Below are 19,359 nucleotides of genomic sequence, written 5' to 3'. Positions count from 1 at the left end.
CATGAGTTATCAATAAAACTAGTATTTCATGCAAAAGTATCACTTATGATAAATTACCTTTTCTAGTATGAAATTAATTTTCTTAAAAAAAAATAGGTACCATGTACTAAAAACAGTACTATGCCAAGTAGTATTCCTGCATACACATTTCTAATACAAACTAGCTGTAACCAAGAGAAAATAATCAACCACATAACAACAAGGCAAATTATATCCTTTCATTAACTGCCCTATGACGAGTTATCTTTAAAGGAAATTTGGGAGGGCTATAATTTTTATTTTGACAGCTATTAAGTGATTTATTTCTAATGTTCAGAAGTCCCAATTTAGTCAGCACTGAGAGCTGTGGTAATCAGAAAAAATTTTGTATTTAACAGTAATTCCATGAAATTCTATACTTCATATTATAGAATAACAAGTTAATACATATACTATAGAACTGTGCTATTCAGTACAGGCCACTGGCCTCATGTGGATAATGAACACTTAAATGTGGCAAGTCCACATTAGTAAAATACACACCAGATTTTAAGGAATTCATATAAAAGAAGAATATAAAATATCTTAATGATTTTAATATTGATTGCATGTTGAAATGATAATATTTTGGGTCTATTGAATTAAATGAACTATATTAATAAAATCAATTCCAGCTGTTTATTTTTATAATATTGCTGCTAGAAAATTTAAAATGATATATGACTTCACGTTATTTTTCTATTCTACAGCAATGCTGTAGAAATATCAGACTCTTTAATCCCAATCCACATCCTTAAGTTTCAACATTATGGTACTTGAGATAACATATTTTAATACATTAACTCAAGGTTCCTGAGCTTAGATTGAAATACAACTCTATCTTAAAAACAAAACAAAATCCTACTCTAATCTTTTTCATCATCTTCTGTATACTGGCAACTGTGCAAAACTTTGGTTAGTTATGTCTGCAAACAGGCAAAGGGGTCTTTTTGGGAGATGAAAATGTTCTAAAACTGGATTGTGGTGATGGCTTCACAACTATAAATGTATTAAACTATCACTGGACTATATACCTACAACCTGCAAATTGTATAGCATGTAAATTACACCTTGATAAAGCTGTTTGTTTTTAAGTGTACAGCTAGAGCCCAGCAGATCTGAAGTGCCATTTAGAAACTGCGTATAAATTTCAGGTAATTCAAATATAATTTTTCAATCCATATGACTCAATATTGCAATGAGAATTTTTCCATGAGTATCTTTTTACCTGCAGTTGGTCCACAGTAAACAGTGGATTATGTAATCACTAACTGGAGGTATAAGTGGAAAAGGATAAAGGGAACATTAGAGTAACTGAAGAGTAGATAGTTCATTTGTGTTTAGGGGCACCCAGATCAGGCAATCATAGCCCTTATGTACAACATTGTTCCAAATCCTTTACCCAATATGGGCACCTTATAATCTGTTGGTATTTCTCCATCTTAGATAGAATACTTAAATATAAGAAACTTCCTACCCTACACTAATAAAACCAAATAAAAAATACATAAAGTCAAAACTACATTTAACAAATTTCCATGGGAAACTGAAAACTAAACTACTGAGTTTTTTTTCCCTATTACAAGAAGAAAAAAAAAATGTGGGAGAAAAATCCAGCAACTCAAAGTTACAATCAATTTAGAAAAAAATATTGATTAATAAATTTCAAGTTAAGAAAATAGGGTCATTTACACATTGTTTCTGTCAGATCTTGAAACAAATTATTTTCAATCTAAAATCTGTGAGATATTCTCATGGATATTATTGTGCTACAATCCTTTATTTATTTACTAGAGGCCAGATGCACAAAAATTCGTGCAAGAGTAGGCCTTCCTTCCCCCAGCTGCCGGCACTGGCTTCCCTCTGGTACCTGGGACCTGGGCTTCCCTCCTCCTGCCACTGGCAGGCACCTGGGACCCGGGCTGGCTTCCCCCAGGCCACCCACAGGCACCTGGGACCTGGGCCGCCCCAGCTTCGTCAGGAAGGACGTCCAGAATGATGTCCTGTCTAATTATCATATTACCCTTTTATTATTATAGATTTTTTAGCATCATTGTTAATAGCAAAAAAATAAAGACAAAAGCCAGCTCAACATTTTTCACTTTATCAAAATGGGTCTGAGGATCTATGACTTATGATTCCTTTACACTTGGGAAAACACAGCAAAGTAAAACACAGATCAAACCTTCATGTACTTGAACCACCATATGCTCTTGTGCTTTTTGTGGCCTATCTGGCATGCATTTCCAGAGTTCACTTTACCCCATATTAACCACACACACAAACACACACACACACACAAAGGAAACAAAATGATAATAATGCAGAAAGAACCCACATTGAACAATGAAATGAATTTCAAGCTGTGTACATGTACACAAACAAATACATACAAAAATTTGCCTGGACACATTGAGATGCCTCAAGTTCTCATGTTAGAAGTAAACTAGGTGGACAGTTCAAAAGCTAGAGTCATTTGGAATGTTAAAATTATGTAAAAATGTTCCTTTAAGGCAGCCATAGAATCAAGGGACCAATTATTATTGTTCACTCTAGTGATAAAATGACTCATCCAGCATTTGGATAAATCTCTGAATGCATTTGTTATAGTTCCAGACAGAAGTTACATCACGATTGTGAATGTTCATGAAGAAGTTAATAATACTTTATGAGTTGAGTGATACTTTTAAAACTGAAACATGTACAGAACTTCCATTGAATTTGACCTTCTAGAGAGATGATTCCCTGTTGCTAAATACAGGATATCACCAGCTACTTCACAAAACCAAGACTATTGTCCAATCAATGGTGTGTCCCCATCACACAGCTGGCAGTTTTTGTACTGTTTCTTTCATGCATAAATGTTTTAAGACTTCCAAAATAAATGCACATAAAGATATAACCACATTTTAAAATATATCCACAAAATAATGCTAGCTAGGTATCAAAATTGAATTGAATTTGATTTGAACCTATAATTACTATAATATCTACCCATTTATTTCTGATCTTTTCAATACTTAAAGCAGTGCAAGTCAATTGGCAATGAAGTTCCTTTTTATAAAATATAGAGAAGACTTTTTCTTTAGTCCAAGATATTGGCAAACTCACAGAGCATACCAAAAGTAAAGCACTAATATTTAACTTAAAAAATTAAAACTTTTACAAAATGTTAATAAAGCTCTAAAATAGATTATTTTAACCTAACAGCATGAAACTTGTGCTCTCTCTAAATTCCAAGCAGCCAAAAAATTCACACTGAGGCACTATTCATTTTCTTAAGAATTTGAGTCAAAGAACTGTTACCGACTGCTAGGTAGATTTCTGTCATACTCTCCATCCATAAACACATGGACTGCCGTACCAAACAATCTGCAAATAACTAAGAAAACTACAATGCCCTCTCTTATATAGCTATTTACTTAAGGAATAAAACAACCCCCAAACACTCACATTTTTCTACAAGCTATAAAGATGAGAGGAAAGGGTGATGATTTTTATAGGCCATGGAGTTGAAAGAGGAGTTGATTCAGAGGGTCACAGTATTACAAGTTTAAACATCTTATAACTTTTATAAGGCTTTTTGTAAATCACCATAGAAGTTGATTAAAGTGCTTGCCATGGCTGTATCCACTGCAGACTGAGGAATCATCCCACACAGATCTGTCTGAATATTGCTAGTCAAAAGACTCTGGTTTGCATTGTTTTTTTAAAAAAATATATTTTATTGATTTTTCACAGAGAGGAAGGGAGAGGGATAGAGAGTCAGAAACATCGATGAGAGAGAGACATCGATCAGCTGCCTCCTGCACACCCCCCACTGGGGATGCGCCCGTTACCAAGGTAGGTGCCCTTGACCAGAATTGAACCCAGGACCCCTCAGTCCCCAGGCCGATGCTCTATCCACTGAGCCAAACTGGCCAGGGCTGGTTTGCATTGTTTTTAAGTGGGACACAAAACCAACCACAGAGATGGTTATATCTGTGAATGCCACATCCGTTTGCGGCAAGGGATCAAGATCTGGAAAAGGGGCCATGCACAAACGAATACATTAGACAAGAAATATGAATTTAGAAGGCATGGGGGGGGCAGGTGGAAAACCTTTCTCTAGTGGAGAGGCTCCACTGGGGCCCAGGCCCTGTAGCTTTTATTCAATTTTATATTACACATCTTGCCCTTAGTTACGCAGGCAATCCAGTAGCAGACAGACTATCTTAAAGGTCAGTAAATATTAGTAAAGTTTTACTTTGAGACTATTAGGTCAGGAAATTGCTTGAGCCACCATTATCTCGACAGAACAATCAGTGCATAGCTTTAGCCCTTGCTAAAGCTCAAGGTCCATCAGCCTTCTAAGTTCCCTGTTGTACTTTCATGATAGTGTAGACAATGGATAGCTTCCAGCATATATCCAAGAACAAATTCTGCCCTCTTCTCACTCCAATCAAGACTTATCCCACAGGATAAAAGCCCTCCTTTATAGTCCACAGTGTAGGAGAAATCAACAAACTCTCTTGAGGAAATGATATTCCAAAGCTGACCAGCAGTAGTGTAATGCATCACATAGCAATTCTCTTCAAAGTTCTCCAAAATGTCCAGTGAAGTCATTAAGCTGTCCCAATCCAAGCAACAGGGACCTGGGCATAAATGGTGCATTATATCATTAACAATACCATCTATAACACCTTGGGCGTTGAAAAGATATCCATTAAATTCTTCTGAAGGTTTTCCCCAAATTGTGACCTCTCTCTCTCTCTCTCTCTCTCTCTCTCTCTCTCTCTCTCTCTCTCTCTCTGCAACACGCCACTTATCGTCTTCAATGCTATAGTACTAGATGAGAGTGTTTTTAAGTTTAGTTGCAAAAGCAGCAGCATCAGGCAGGCCTTCCATTTTTTCTTTTTTTCTTTAGAAGAAGCGAGGAGTGAGGGGGTAAGAAGCTGGGAAGAGTCAGACCAGGAATCGACTCTATAAAGTGGGCAGAGGACCTGAATAGACATTTCTCCAAAGGGAACATACAGGTGGCCAATAGACATATGAGAAGATGCTGAGTGTCACTAATCATCAGAAAAATGCAAATTAAAACCACATTATCACCTCCACCTATCAGAATGGCTCATTAATAAATCAACAAATAACAAGTGTTGGCCAGAATGTGGAAAAAGAGGGGACCCTTGTGCACTGTTTGTGTGACTGAAAATTGTGCAACCCCTATGGAAAACAGAATGTAGTTTCCTCAAACAATTAAAAATAGAGCTACCAAATGACCCAGCAATCCCACTTCTGGGTGTTTATCCTAAGAAATCCAAAACACTAACTTGAAAAGTTAAATGCATTCCCAAGTTCCTTGTAACATTATTCACAATAGCCAAGATATTGAACCAACCTAAGTGTCCACAACAGATGACTGGATAAAGAAGAGGTGGTACATATATACAATGGAATATTTCTTGGCTATAAAAACAAAACCTTACCATTTGCAAAAACATGAATGGATCAAGAAGTTATTATAAGTGAGATAAGTTAGACAAAGACAAATACCATATGATTTTACTTATATGTGGAAACTAATGAATGAAATAAATGAGCAAACAAAATCAGATTCATAGATACAGAGAACAAACTGATGGCTGCCAGATGAGAGGAGGCTGGGTGAAAAAGGTGAAGGAATTAACAAGAACCAATTTGTAGTTATAAAATAGTCTTGGGGATGTAAAGCACAGCATAGGGAATGTGATAACCAACCCAGTGGGAGATGTTAAACAATGACACATCTACTAATGTCATCCCAATACAATGAAAATAAACACACACACACACACACACACACACACATACACACACACATGAAAAAGGTCACTATGTGAGGTGTGAATATGTTAATTGCCTTGAGTGTGATGATTATTTATCAGTGTATATAAAATCATCAAGTTATATATCTTAAAGATATATAATTTTTATTGTCAATTATACCTCAAAAAAGCTGGCGGGGGGAGAGAAAAAATAATGATACATCTGATAAAAGGTTAATATCCAAAATATATAAGGAACGCATACAACTTAACACCAAAAAGAAATAGGATATCAGGAGTAACCTGCGTTTCACCTATATTGTTTCTTCCCATCCTACCTCGTTGCTTCCTCCCATCAAATAACCACCATTTTAGTTGCTTGGATTTTTATATACTTTGATCACATATGTACAATATGCTTGAGCAACAAATGTTTAGATTTGCTTGCTTTTGATCTATGTAAAAATGGCATAGTAGATGTAGTGTTTTGGAACTTGCTTTTAAAAAACTAATCATATTTCTAATATTCACCCATCTTTCAGTGTATGGTTTTGTTCTTCCATTTTCCCTGATGTAGAACCTCTGGAGGCATTGAATCACAACACAAGTCTTGTCCATTGTGCATACACTCTCCCCCCTTCTTCAGTTTTTCTGATACTTATGGCCATTACTGCTATGACTATTCTTGTACATGTACCCCTGTAGTTGTGTGAGAGTTTCTCCTGGGTCCACACCCTGGAGTGGAATTGCTGGGCTGTTAGGTCTGTTCACTTCTGTGAGACAATGCTTGTGGGCAACCTGGACTTGGTCCTGTGGACTATGTGGACAGTTCCTGCAGTGATGCGCATAACACCATTATCCCCCAAGTGATGGGGACAGAGGCCATTCTACACTCCCCGCAGCCCTCTCCACCTCCTCCTTGTCAGTAACGCTCACTGTTCACAATGAAAAGGAAGCAGACGCAACTCATAGCTCCAAGATCAGAGCTCACAAGTCCTGGCTGGTTGCCCTCAGCACCACAGCCGGTGTCTGGGGGATGCTCCTCCCTCTGCTGCAGCAGGGCTGGCACAATGAAAAGGGATGCTGGAAAGGCCACTTGTTCCCCTTCTCCGTGAGAAAGACACAGCCAGGCGGATGTTGTTCTAGGGATGACCCGATTCTGCTCTAATTCATAACTTGTGAACCCATTGCTTGTGTCTGGAGGTTAGTTGTGGTTACCAAACTGGCCATGTGGGGGTAAGAGGGGGGCAGAGCTGGAGAAGGAGATAGGATGATGGAAGCAGAGCAAGGAGACCAAGGAGCTCAGCTGCAGGCTTTGAAGATGGAGGAGGGGCCACAGCCATGGGATGCAGGTGCCTCTAACGGCTGGAAAAGGCAAGGACACCAGAAGGAACCCGCAGAAAGAACTGCCATGTGCACGACTGGATTTGTGTTGTCTGGCTCTGCTAAGTTTGTGGTAATTTGCCACAGCAGCCGTAGGAGACCAACGAGAGGTGTCACCTTGTCTAATCCAACCTTGTGTGATTGGAATAAGGAGTGACCTGGACTAAATCATGATGTGAAACTTTGAAAGTATGTTACTATCTCTCATCTCATGAGAGATAACGTGGAACATCCTCCTGAACTGTGGCTCTGTGCCTCAGTGTTGGACCAGCTTTGGTTGTGTGATCCTAGGCCCTCAGGGAAGGACCGAGAACTGCTGGCCCAGGTGTGGAAGTGGGGGCTCTCAGTGAGGCATGCCTTGGGGAGACCCGTGGGCCAGGTGGAGAAGGAGACACTTTGTCCAGTCACCATGGAAGCGTGAGTGAAAGACCTGGACGCTCATTGTGGGAAAGAGGCCTGTTTCAATGAGATCCGTGTCAAGTAGGAAAGTGGAAACAGATGGGAAGTGGGGGTTGCAGGTCACAGATAGCGCCAAGGAGGGCCTTGCTCAAGGCAGCAATTCGGGGTCCTCCCTACCTCAGTTACTCTGACAGCCTTTCTCTGTGTTCCCTAGATGTAAAGATGTCCTGAGGGCCAGCCTTTGTGTCAAAGCAGAAACTCCTGGACAGAGTCCAGCACCCTGGATCCTGAATTTGGGGATAGGCAAGTTTATTTGTGGAGGACACCGGGTCCTGGGTGAGGAAGGACGGGAACAGGACACTGGGAGACTCAAGGGGCCCCACCCAGGATATGTGCCCTAAACTAGGGTGCAGGCAATGACCCCAAAGAAGGATCCTTGTCCATCTTTGTGAGGACCAGAATGGCCCCTATTCTGTGCTCCTGAGATGCAGGGCCCATGTACAGAGGGGCAAATGTGGGAGGTGTCCATGGCCTGATCCCTGGGCCGTGTGAGGGAAGCCGAGCGCTCTCCTGGCCGGGCTGCAGCCCTTCTCATCTCTGCCTTTCCTTTAGCCTGTCCCCCATCTCCCACCCACACCCCTCCTTCTCCCAGGAAACAGAGACAGGTGCTGGGGTACCTTAGACAGAAGTTTTCCCTGTGTGACCCCAGAGAAAAGGACCCAGAGTTTCAGGTGAATTTCTGCTAAAAGAAGTTCCCATGGGTAGAAAAAGAGCAAAGGAGGGGAAGGTCCTCTATATTCAGATGGTGGTCCAGGGTGGCACACAGGCCGGGTCACATACTGTAAGATGGGAGATTTTATCCTGGCCCATCAGGACTCAGGGTGGCCTGTCAGGGTCTCCTGTGATCAGGAGGGTCCCTGACCTCAGGCCCAGGCCCAAATATCCTCAGGGCTCAGAGCTGGTTCTCTAAAATACTTTTATCCTCTGGCTCTATTTTGTTCATTAGTTTATGTTGTTCATTATGTTCCACAAATGAGTGAGATCATATGATATTTATCTTTCTCCGACTGGCTTATTTAACTTAGCATTATGCACTCCAGGTCCATCCATGCTGTTGCAAATGGTAAGAGTTCCTTCTTTTTTACAGCAGCAAAGTATTCCATTGTGTAGATGTATCACAGTTTTTTAATCCACTCATCTGCTGATGGACACTTAGGCAGTTTCCAAATCTTAGCTATTGTAAATTGTGCTGATATGAACATAGGGGTGCATATATACTTTCTGACTGGTGTTTCTGATTTCTTGGGATATATTCCTAGAAGTGGGATTATTGGGTCAAATGGGAGTTCCATTTTTAATTTTTTGAGGAAACTCCATACTGCACCAGTCTGCATTCCCACCAGCAGTGCATGAGGGTTTCTTTTTCTCCACATGCTCTCCAGCACTTGTCGTTTGTTGATTTGTTGATGATAGCCATTCTGACAGGTGTGAGATGGTACCTCATTGTCGTTTTGATATGCATCTCTTGGATGATTAGTGACTCTCAGCACGTTTTTATATGTCTCTGGGCCTTCTGTATGTCCTCTTTGGAAAAGTGTCTATTAAGGTCATTTGTCCATTTTTTGATTGGATTGTTTATCTTCCTCTTGTTAAGTTGTATGAGTTCCATGTAAATTTTGGAGATTAAACCCTTATCAGAGATAACATTGGCAAATATGTTCTCTGATGCAGTGGGCTTTCTTGTTGTTTTGTTGATGGTTTCTTTTGCTGTGCAGAAGCTTTTTATTTTGATGTAGTCCCATTTGTTTATTTTCTCTTTAGTTTCCATTGCCGTAGGTCAGTGGTCGGCAAACTGCGGCTCGCGAGCCACATGCGGCTCTTTGGCCCCTTGAGTGTGGCTCTTCCACAAAATACCATGGCCTGGGCGAGTCTATTTTGAAGAAGTGGCATTAGAAGAAGTTTAAGTTTAAAAAAAATTTGGCTCTCAAAAGAAATTTCAGAGACAATCATCCTATTCAGGTTTGGGGGAAGTGCCTTTTAGCCGTTTCCAACAGAGAGAGTGGAAGAGAGAGAGAAAGAGAGATACATCCATGTGAGAGAAACACATCGATTGGTTGCATCCTGCATGTGCCCTGACCAGGGCCCAGGCTGGGGAGAAGCCTACAACCCAGATTAAAAAAACATATAGATGATTCCTCTGACTGCGTGGACCCAGAGCTCCATGTCCAGCATTTCCTGGTGCCGACTCATTGCCTATGGCAGAAATAGTCACGTTAATGAAACTCGATATAATGGGTGCACCAAGCCAGCAGTAGTTGTTGACAGAAAATAAATGATAAAATCTCTTTATGTTACCGGAGAGAGAGAACTACATAATCAGACACCCGGAGAAGAGAGACCATGGGGAGACAAAGAAACAGCCTGCATATGACAGAAAAGCAGGCATCACCAGAAAAGGAAGTAAACGAAATGGAGGCAAGCAACCTGCCAGAGAAAGAATTCAGAGAAATGGTCATAAGATGGCTGAAAAGAATGGAAGACAAATTCGACAATATGAGTAAGAATCAAGAAGAAATGAAGAAGAACCAAGAAGAAATGAAAAATAACATCGCTGCTGTAAAGAACTTAATAGAAAGCATCAACAGTAGACTAGAGGAAGCAGAGTACCACATCAGTGAGCTAGAAGACAAGGTAGGAAAAAATACCCAAGTAGAGCAGCTTCTAGAAAAAAAAAATTAAAAAGCAGGAGGAGAGCCTAAGGGAACTTTGGGACAACACAAAACAAAACAACATCCGCATAATAGGGGTTCCAGAAGGAGAGGAAACTGAGCAAGGAATAGAAAACCTGTTTGAAGAAATAATGACAGAAAACTTCCCTGATATAGGGAAGAAAAAACCCACCGAAATCCAAGAAGCTCACAGAGTCCCAAGCAAAATGAATCTCAAAATACCGACGCCAAGGCACATTATAATTAAATTGGCAAACACCACCAACAAAGAATCTTAAAAGCGTCCAGAGAGAGACAGAAAGTAACCTACAAAGGAACTCCCATCAAACTAGCAACTGATTTCTCAACAGAAACTCATCAGGCCAGAAGGGAATGGAATGAAATATACAAAGTCATGCAAAGGAAGGGTCTGAATCCAAGAATACTGTACCCAGCAAGGCTATCAATCAAAATTGAAGGTGAAATCAGGAGCTTCACAGACAAAAAAGGACTAGGGAATTTATTACCACCAAACCAGCAATGCAAGAAATGCTAAAGGGTCTGCTGTAAAAAAAAAGAAATAGGAAGCGAAAAAGGAACACAGGGGTAAAGAATAAAAATGGCGACAAATAAGTACCTATCAATAATAACTTTAACTGTAAATGGATTAAATGCCCCAATCAAAAGACATAGGGTAACGGATTGGATAAGAAAACACGACCCATATGACTTCTGTCTACAAGAAACCCACCTCAGAAAAAAAGACGCACACAGACTGAGGGTGAAGGGATGGAAAAAGGTTTTTCAGGCGAATGGAAATGAAAAAAAAGCTGGGGTAGCAATACTTATATCTGACAAATTAGATCTCAAAGTGAAGGACATAACAAGAGATAAGGAAGGCCACTTCATAATACTAAAGGGAGCAATCCAACAAGAAGAAATAACTCTGGTAAACATATATGCACCCAATATAGGAGCACCCAAATACATAAAAAAACTCCTGGAGGATATCAAAGGAGAGATTGACAGCAGACAATCATAGTAGGAGACTTTAGTAGCCCACTATCACCATTGGACAAATCTTCTAAACAAAAAATCAGCAAAGAAACATCAATCCTAAATGACTCACTAGACCAGATGGAATTAATTGACATCTTCCGAACATTTCACCCCAAAGCCACAGAATATACATTCTTCTCAAGTGCACATGGGTCATTTTCAAAGATAAACCATATATATGTTGGGTCATAGGCAAAGTCTCTTCAAATTCAAGAAGATAGAAATCATATCAAGCATCTTCTCAGATCACAGTGGCATAAAACTGGAAATCAACTACAATAAAAACAATGCAAAAAAATCAAACATATGGAGACTAAACAGCATGCTATTAAACAATGACTGGGTTACCAGAGAGATCAAGGAAGAAATAAAAAACATCATGGCAACAAATGACAATGAAAACACAACAAAATCTATGGCACACAGCAAAAGCAGTCCTGAGAGGGAAGTTCATAGCTCTACAAGTCTACTGCAAAAAACAAGAAACAATGGTAATAAATTACCCAGCTCTACAACTCAAAGAATTAGAAAGAGAGCAACAAGAAAAACCCAGTGTAAGCAGAAGGAAGGAAATAATAAAGATCAGAGTGGAGATAAACGACACTGAGACAAAAAAAAAAATACAAAAGATCAACAAAACCAAGAGCTGGTTCTTTGAAACGATAAACAAGATTGATGAACTTGTAGCCAGGCTCACCAAGAAACAAAGAGAGAGGACCCAAATAAACAAAATCAGAAATGAAAGAGGTGAAATAACAACAGACCCCACCGAAATACAAAGGATTGTTAAGAAATACTATGAACAACTCTATTCCAACAAACTGGACAACCTGGAGGAAATGGACATATTCCTAGAAAAATATAACCATCCAAAACTCAATCAGGAAGAATCTAAACATCTCAGGAAGGCCAATAACTATGGAAGAAATTGAAGCAGTCATCAAAAAGCTTCCAGCAAACAAAAGCCCGAAGCCAGATGGCTTCACAGGGGAGTTTTATCAAACATTCAAGGAAGAACTAAAACCTATCCTCCTCAGACTATTCCAAAAAATTCAAGAGGAAGGAATGCTTCCAAGCTCCTTCTATGAAGCCAGCATCACCCTAATACCAAAACCAGACAAAGACAACACAATGAAAGAGAATTACAGGCCAATATCCCTCATGAACATAGATGCCAAAATCCTCAACAAGATTCTAGCAAATCAGATCCAGCACTACATCAGAAAGATCATACACCATGACCAAGTAGGATTTATCCCAGGAATGCAAGGATGGTACAATATCCACAAATCAATAAACGTGATACATCACATAAACAAACTGAGAGATAAAAATCACATAGTCATAGCAATTGATACAGAAAAAGCATTTGACAAAATCCAACACCCTTTCTTGTAAAAACTCTCAACAAGGTGGGAATAGAAGGATCATACCTGAACATAATAAAAGCTATATATGATAAACCCACAGCCAACATCATACTTAATGGGCAAAAACTAAAACCATTTCCCCTAAGAACAGGAACAAGACAGGGATGCCCACTCTCACCACTCCTGTTTGACATAGTATTGGAAGTATTAACCACTGCAATTAGACAAGAAGAAGAAATAAAAGGCATCCAAATTGGAAAAGAAAAAGTAAAGCTGTCCTTATTTGCAGATGACATGATATTATACATAAAAAACCTGAAAGACTCCATAAAAAAACTAATAGACTTAATAAATGAATTCGGCAATGTAGCAGGATACAAAATTAACACCAAGAAATCTATGGCATTTCTATACACCAATAGTGAACTTACAGAAAGAGAGACTAAAAAAGCAATCCTATTTACCATTGCACCAAAAAAATTAAGATACCTAGGAATAAACTTAACTAAGCAGGTAAAAGACCTATACGTGGAAAGCTAAAGGACACTGAAAAAAGGGATAGAGGAAGACATAAACAGATGGAAGAACATACCATGTTCATGGATTGGGAGAATCAACGTCATTAAAATTTCCATACTACCCAAAGCAATCTATAGATTCAATGCACTCCCCATTAAAATACCAACGACATACTTCACAGACCTGGAAAGAACTCTCCAAAAATTCATCTGGATTAAAAAAAGACCCTGAATAGCCACAGCAATCCATAGAAAGAAGAACAAAGTAGGTCGGATCTCAATACCAAATTTCAAGCTGTATTACAAAGCCACTGTTCTCAAAACTGCCTGGTACTGGCACAAGAACAGACATATAGATCAATGGAATAGAATAGAGAACCCAGAAATAGACCCAAATCACTATGCTCAAATATTTGACAAAGGAGGCATGAACATACAATAGAGTTCAGACAGTCTCTTCAATAAATGGTGTTGAGAAAATTGGACAGATACATGCAAAAAATGAAACTAGACCACCAACTTACACCATACACAAAAATAAACTCAAAATGGATAAAGGACTTAAACATATGACGAGAAACCATAAAAATACTAGAGGAATCCATAGGCTGAAAAATCTCTGACATATGCTGAAACAATTTCTTCACTGATACTGCTCCTAGGGCAATGGAAACTAAAGAGAAAATAAACAAATGGGACTACATCAAAATAAAAAGCTTTTGCACAGCAAAGGAGACCATCAATAAAACAACAAGAAAGCCCACTGCATGGGAGGACATATTTGCCAATGATATCAACAGTAAGGGTTTAATCTCCAACATTTACAGGGAACTCATGCAGCTTAACAAAAAGAAGATAAGCAACCCAATCAAAAAATGGGCAACTGATCTAAATAGACACTTTTCGAAAGAAGACAGAAGGAAGGCCAAGAGACATATGAAAACCTGCTCAAAGTCACTAAACATCAGAGAGATGCAAATCAAAACAACAATGCGGTACCATCTCACACCTGTCAGAATGGCTATTATCAACAAATCAACAACTGACAAGTGCTGGCGAGGATGCAGAGAAAAAGGAACCCTCGTGCACTGCTGGTGGGAATGCAGACTGGTGCAGCCACTGTGGAGAACAGTATGGAGTTTCCTCACAAAAAACTAAAAATGGAACTTCCATTTGATCCAGCGATCCCACTTCTAGGAATATATCCCAAGAAACTGGAAACACGAATCAGAAAGGATATATGCACCCTTATGTTCATAGCAGCACAATTCACCATAACTAAGATTTGGAAACAGCCTAAGTGCCCATCAGCAGATGAGTGGATTGAAAAACTGTGGTACATCTACACAATGAAATACTACGCTGTGGTAAAAAAGGAGTCCTTACCATTTGCAACAACTTGGATGGAGATGGAGTACATTATGCTAAGTGAAATAAGCTAGGCAGAGAAAGATAAATATCACATGATCTCACTCATTTGTGGAATATAATGAACAACATAAACTGATGAACAAAAATAGATCCAGAGACAGAGAAACATCAATCAGAACGTTAAACCTCAGGGAAGGTAGGGGATGGTGGGGGTAAGGGAGAGAGATCAACCAAAGGACTTATACACATGCATGTAAGCCTAATCAATGGACACAGACAACAGGGGGTGGGGACATGAATGGGAGGTGGGGTGTAATGGGGGAATAAGGACACATATGTAATACCTTAATCAATAAAGAAATTAAAAAAAATGAAATTTCAATCATTGTACTGTTGATATTTGGCTCTGTTGACTAATGAGTTTGCCAACCACTGCCCTAGGAGCTGTATTGCTATGACATGTGTCTGCTATTTTGCTGCCTATGGATTCTTCTAAGATTTTTATGGTTTCCTGTCTTATGTTTAAGTCCTTTATCCATTTTGAGTTTATTTTTGTGTATGGTGTAAGTTGGTGATCTAGTTTCATTTTTTTGCGTATATCTGTCCAATTTTCCCAACACCATTTATTGAAAAGACTATCTTGACTCCATTGTATGCTCTTGCCTCCTTTGTCAAATATTAATTGAGCATAATGGCTTGGATCAATTTCTGGGTTCTGTGTTCTGTTCCATTGATCAATATGTCTGTTCTTGTGCCAGTACCAGGCAGTTTTGAAAACAGTGGCTTTGTAATACAGCTTGATATCTGGTATTGAGATCCCATCTACTTTGTTCTTCTTTCTCAGAATTGCGGTAGCTATTTGGGGTCTTTTTTTATTTCATATAAATTTTTGGAGAGTTTGTTCTAGGTCTGTGAAGTATTCTGTTGGTATCTTAATGGGGAGTGCATTGAATCTATAGATTGCTTTGGGTAGTATGGAAATTTTAATTATGTGAATTCTACAAATCCATGAATACCGTATATTCTTCCATTTGTTTATGTCTTTCTCTATCTCTTTTTTTTTTTTTTTATCATACTGTAGTTTTCCAAGTACAGGTCTTTTACCTCCTTAGTTAAGTTTATTCCTAGGTATCTTAATTTTTTTGGTACAATGGTAAATGGGATTGTTTTTTTAGGTTCTCTTTCTGTGAGTTCATTATTGCTGTATAAAAAAGCCACAGATTTCTGGGTGTTAATTTTGTATCCTGCTAAATTGCTGAATTTATTAAGTCTAGTAGTTTTTTTGATGGAGTCTTTGGGGTTTTCTAAGTACAATATCATGTCATCTGTGAATAATGACAGTTTTACTTTTTCTTTTCCAATTTGGATGCCTTTTAATTGTTCTTCTTGTCTAATCGCTAGGGCTAGCACTTCCAGTACTATGTCAAATGAAGTGGTGAAAGTGGGCATCCCTGCCTTGTTCCTGTTCTTAGGGAAAATGGTTGTAGTTTCTGCCCATTGAGTATGATGTTGGCTGTAGGTTTGTCATAGATGACCTTTATCATGTTGAGATATGCTCCCTCTATTCCCACTTTGATGAGAGTTTTTATCAAAAATGGGTGTTGGATTTTGTCAAATGCTTTTTCTGCATCTATTGATATGATCATGTGATTTTTGTTTTTCAATTTGTTTATGTGATGTATCATGTTTATTGATTTGTGAATATTGTACCACCCTTGCATCCCTGGAATAAATCCCACTTGCTCATGGTGTGCGATCTTTTTAATATATTGCTGGAAGCAACTTGCGAATATTTTGTTGAGAATTTTAGCATCTATGTTTATCAGGGATATTGGCCTGTAATTCTCTTTCTTTGTAGTGTCTTTATCTGGTTTTGGAATTAGGATAATGCTGGCCTCATAAAAAGAGTTTGGAAGTGTTCCTTCCTTTTGGATTTCCTGAAATAGTTTGAGGACTATAGGTGTTAGTTCTTCTTTGAATGTTTGGAGAAACTCTCCTGTGAAGCCATCTGGACCTGGGCTTTTGTTTGATGGGAGTCTTTTGATTATTGCTTCTATTTCATTGGTTGTTATTGGCCTATTCATGTTTTTTTATTCGTCCTGATCAAGTTTTGGGAGATTGTATTTTTCTACGATTTTGTCTGTTTCATCCACATTGTCCAGCTTGTTGGCATATAGCTGTTCATAGTATTTTCTTACAATCCGCTGTATTCCTGTGGTGTCTGTGGTTACTTCTTCACTCTCATTTCTGATTTTATTTATTTGGGTCCTCTCTCTTTGTTTCTTGATGAGTATGCCTAATGGCTTATCAATTTTGTTTATTCTTTCAAAGAACCAGCTCTTAGTTTCATTGATTTTTTGTATTTTTTTTAAGTCTCTATGTTATTTATTTCTGCTCTAATCTTTATTATTTCCTTTTTTTCTGCTTACTCTGGGCTTTTCTTGTTCTCTTTCTAGTTCTTTCAGTTGTAAGGTTAAATAGTTTATTGTTGATTTTTCTTGTTTTTTTTTTTTTTTTTTTTTTTTTTTGATGTATGCCTGTAGTGCAATGAACTTCCCACTCAGGACTGCTTTTGCTGTGTCCCAGAGATTTTGGGTTGTTGTGTGTTCATTTTCATTTGTTTCCAGGAAGTTTTTTATTTCTTTCTTGATCTCCTTGGTAACCCACTCAGTGTTTAATAAGATGCTATTTAGCCTCACGTGTTTGAATATTTTTGAGTGTTTTACTGTAGTTGATTTCTAATTTCATTGTAGTGTGATCTGAGAAGATGCTTGATATGATTTCAATCTTCTTGACTGTGTAGAGACTTATTTTGTGTCCTAACATGTGGTGTATCTTTGTGAATGATCCATGTGCACTTCAGAAGAATGTATATTCTGCTGTGTTGGGGTGAAATGTTGTATAAATGTCAATTAAGTCCATCTGATCCAGTGTGTCCTTTAGAGTCTCTGTTTCCTTGGTAAGTTTTTGTCTGAAAGATCTGTCCAGTGAAGTCAGAGCCATGTTAAATTCCCCTATTATGACTGTATTGTTGTCAATCTCTCCATTAAAGTATTCTAGAAGTTTTTAAAAATATATTTAGGTGCACCTATATTGGGTGCATATATGTTTACCAGTGTCATATACTCTTTTTGGATTGATCTCTTTAGTCTTATGTAGTGACCTTAGTTGTCTCTTGTGATGGCCTTCATTTTGAAGTCTATTTTGTCAGATATGAGTATTGTTCCTCCAGCTTTTTTTCTTTTCCATTTGCACAGAAAATTTTTTTCCATCCCTTCACTTTCATCCTGTGTGTGTCTTTTGTTTTGAGGTGGGTCTCTTGTAGACAACATATAGTTGGGTCATATTTTTGTATGCATTCAGCTATCCTACTCCTTTTGATTGGAACATTTAATCCATTCACATTTAGGGTTATTATTAAGAGGTTTTTATTTATAGCCATTTTAATTCTGTATGGCGAGGTTTCTCTCTCTGTTTCTTCTCAGCAATCTCTTACAGCATTTGATTTATTTATTTATTTATTTATTTATTTATTTATTTATATCTCAAGAGAAACTATTTTAAATATAATAATGTTAAATGCAATAAACATAAATTATTCAAGAAAAACGACCTTAACTATAATATAACATGCAATAAACATTAATATTTCAAGAAAATAGGATCTTAAGTATAATAATATTATCAAAACTGTATAACATAGAGAAAAACCAAGATGGCAGCATAGGTAAACACCTAAACTGCTGCCTCGCACAACAATATCAAAACTACAACTAAAAGACAAAACGGACACCATCCAGAACCACAGGAATGCTGGCTGAGTGGAAATTCTACAACTAGAAGAAAAGAGGAAAGCACATTGAGACTCAGAGGAGCTGCAAAAGGCTGAGGTATGGAGACTCACATGTGGAGAGGAGGATGGGCAGCTGTGTGCATTGGCGGCTGAGTGCACGGCTGGCTTTCTAAAGCGTGAGGGAGAAGGAAGCTGCCAACTGCACTGAACTCCAGTCCCGGGCGAGACGCTGGGAAACCAGACTCATTCAGGGGGAATCTGGAATGTCAGGAAAAGAGAAAGCACACTGAGACTCGGGAGCTGCAGAAGACAGAGGTCTGGAGGCATGCGCATGCAGAGAGGACTGACTGCTGAATGCGTGGGAAGCTGAGTGCGCGGTTGGCTTTCTAAAGTGGGAGGGAGACAGAAGCTCCCAACTGCACTGAACTCCAGTTCTGGGCAAGTTTCTGGGAACCCTGACTCATTTGGGGAGAAACTGGACTGTCTGGCAGCAGGTGAAACTCAAGGGCGGCTTTCTCTCAGAGGTGCTTGCAGCGATTACTGAGGGACACTGAGACCCAGGGGCCTCATAGGGCAGGGCTGATGGGAAACCAAGGCTGTCTGCTCTGCCCTGAAACTCCGCCCCATCCAAGCTGAGCACAGAGGCTTTTGCAATTTTGCAAGTCTTGTCTCATAAGAGTGTCTACAGCACAGAAGATTTCCCAGAGTAGACAGCTGATCCTCACAGCCAATTGGCCTGGAAGTCAATTCCTCCCAGTGATACCAACAACAATCAAGACTTAACTACAACAAGGCTGTGCACACAGCCCACAAAGGGGTGCACCAAGAGTGTCCACCTCAGGTAACTGGGGAGGCTGAGCCACTGTGCCCTAGAGGACACCTACCACACAAACTACTCTACCAACTCAGGGAAGCAGCTAAAATGTGGAGACAAAGAAACAGATCACAAATGAA

General features: G+C 39.0%; 1 pseudogene across 1 annotated transcript; it reads right to left on the bottom strand.

The window, feature by feature from the left end:
• Positions 1 to 3,589: 3,589 nt before the first annotated feature.
• Positions 3,590 to 4,914, bottom strand: LOC308236167 (stAR-related lipid transfer protein 4-like; annotated as a pseudogene). Its single transcript has 3 exons — positions 4,427 to 4,914; positions 3,945 to 3,999; positions 3,590 to 3,709 (listed from the first exon to the last, which is right to left on the bottom strand). The product of its transcript is annotated as an stAR-related lipid transfer protein 4-like (transcript).
• Between the last annotated feature and the right edge of the window lie 14,445 nt (positions 4,915 to 19,359).

Source organism: Plecotus auritus, assembly GCF_963455305.1.
Source record: "Plecotus auritus genome assembly, chromosome: 10".
NCBI classification, from domain to species: Eukaryota; Metazoa; Chordata; class Mammalia; order Chiroptera; family Vespertilionidae; genus Plecotus; species Plecotus auritus.
This window is presented reverse-complemented; position numbering and strand designations above follow the sequence as displayed.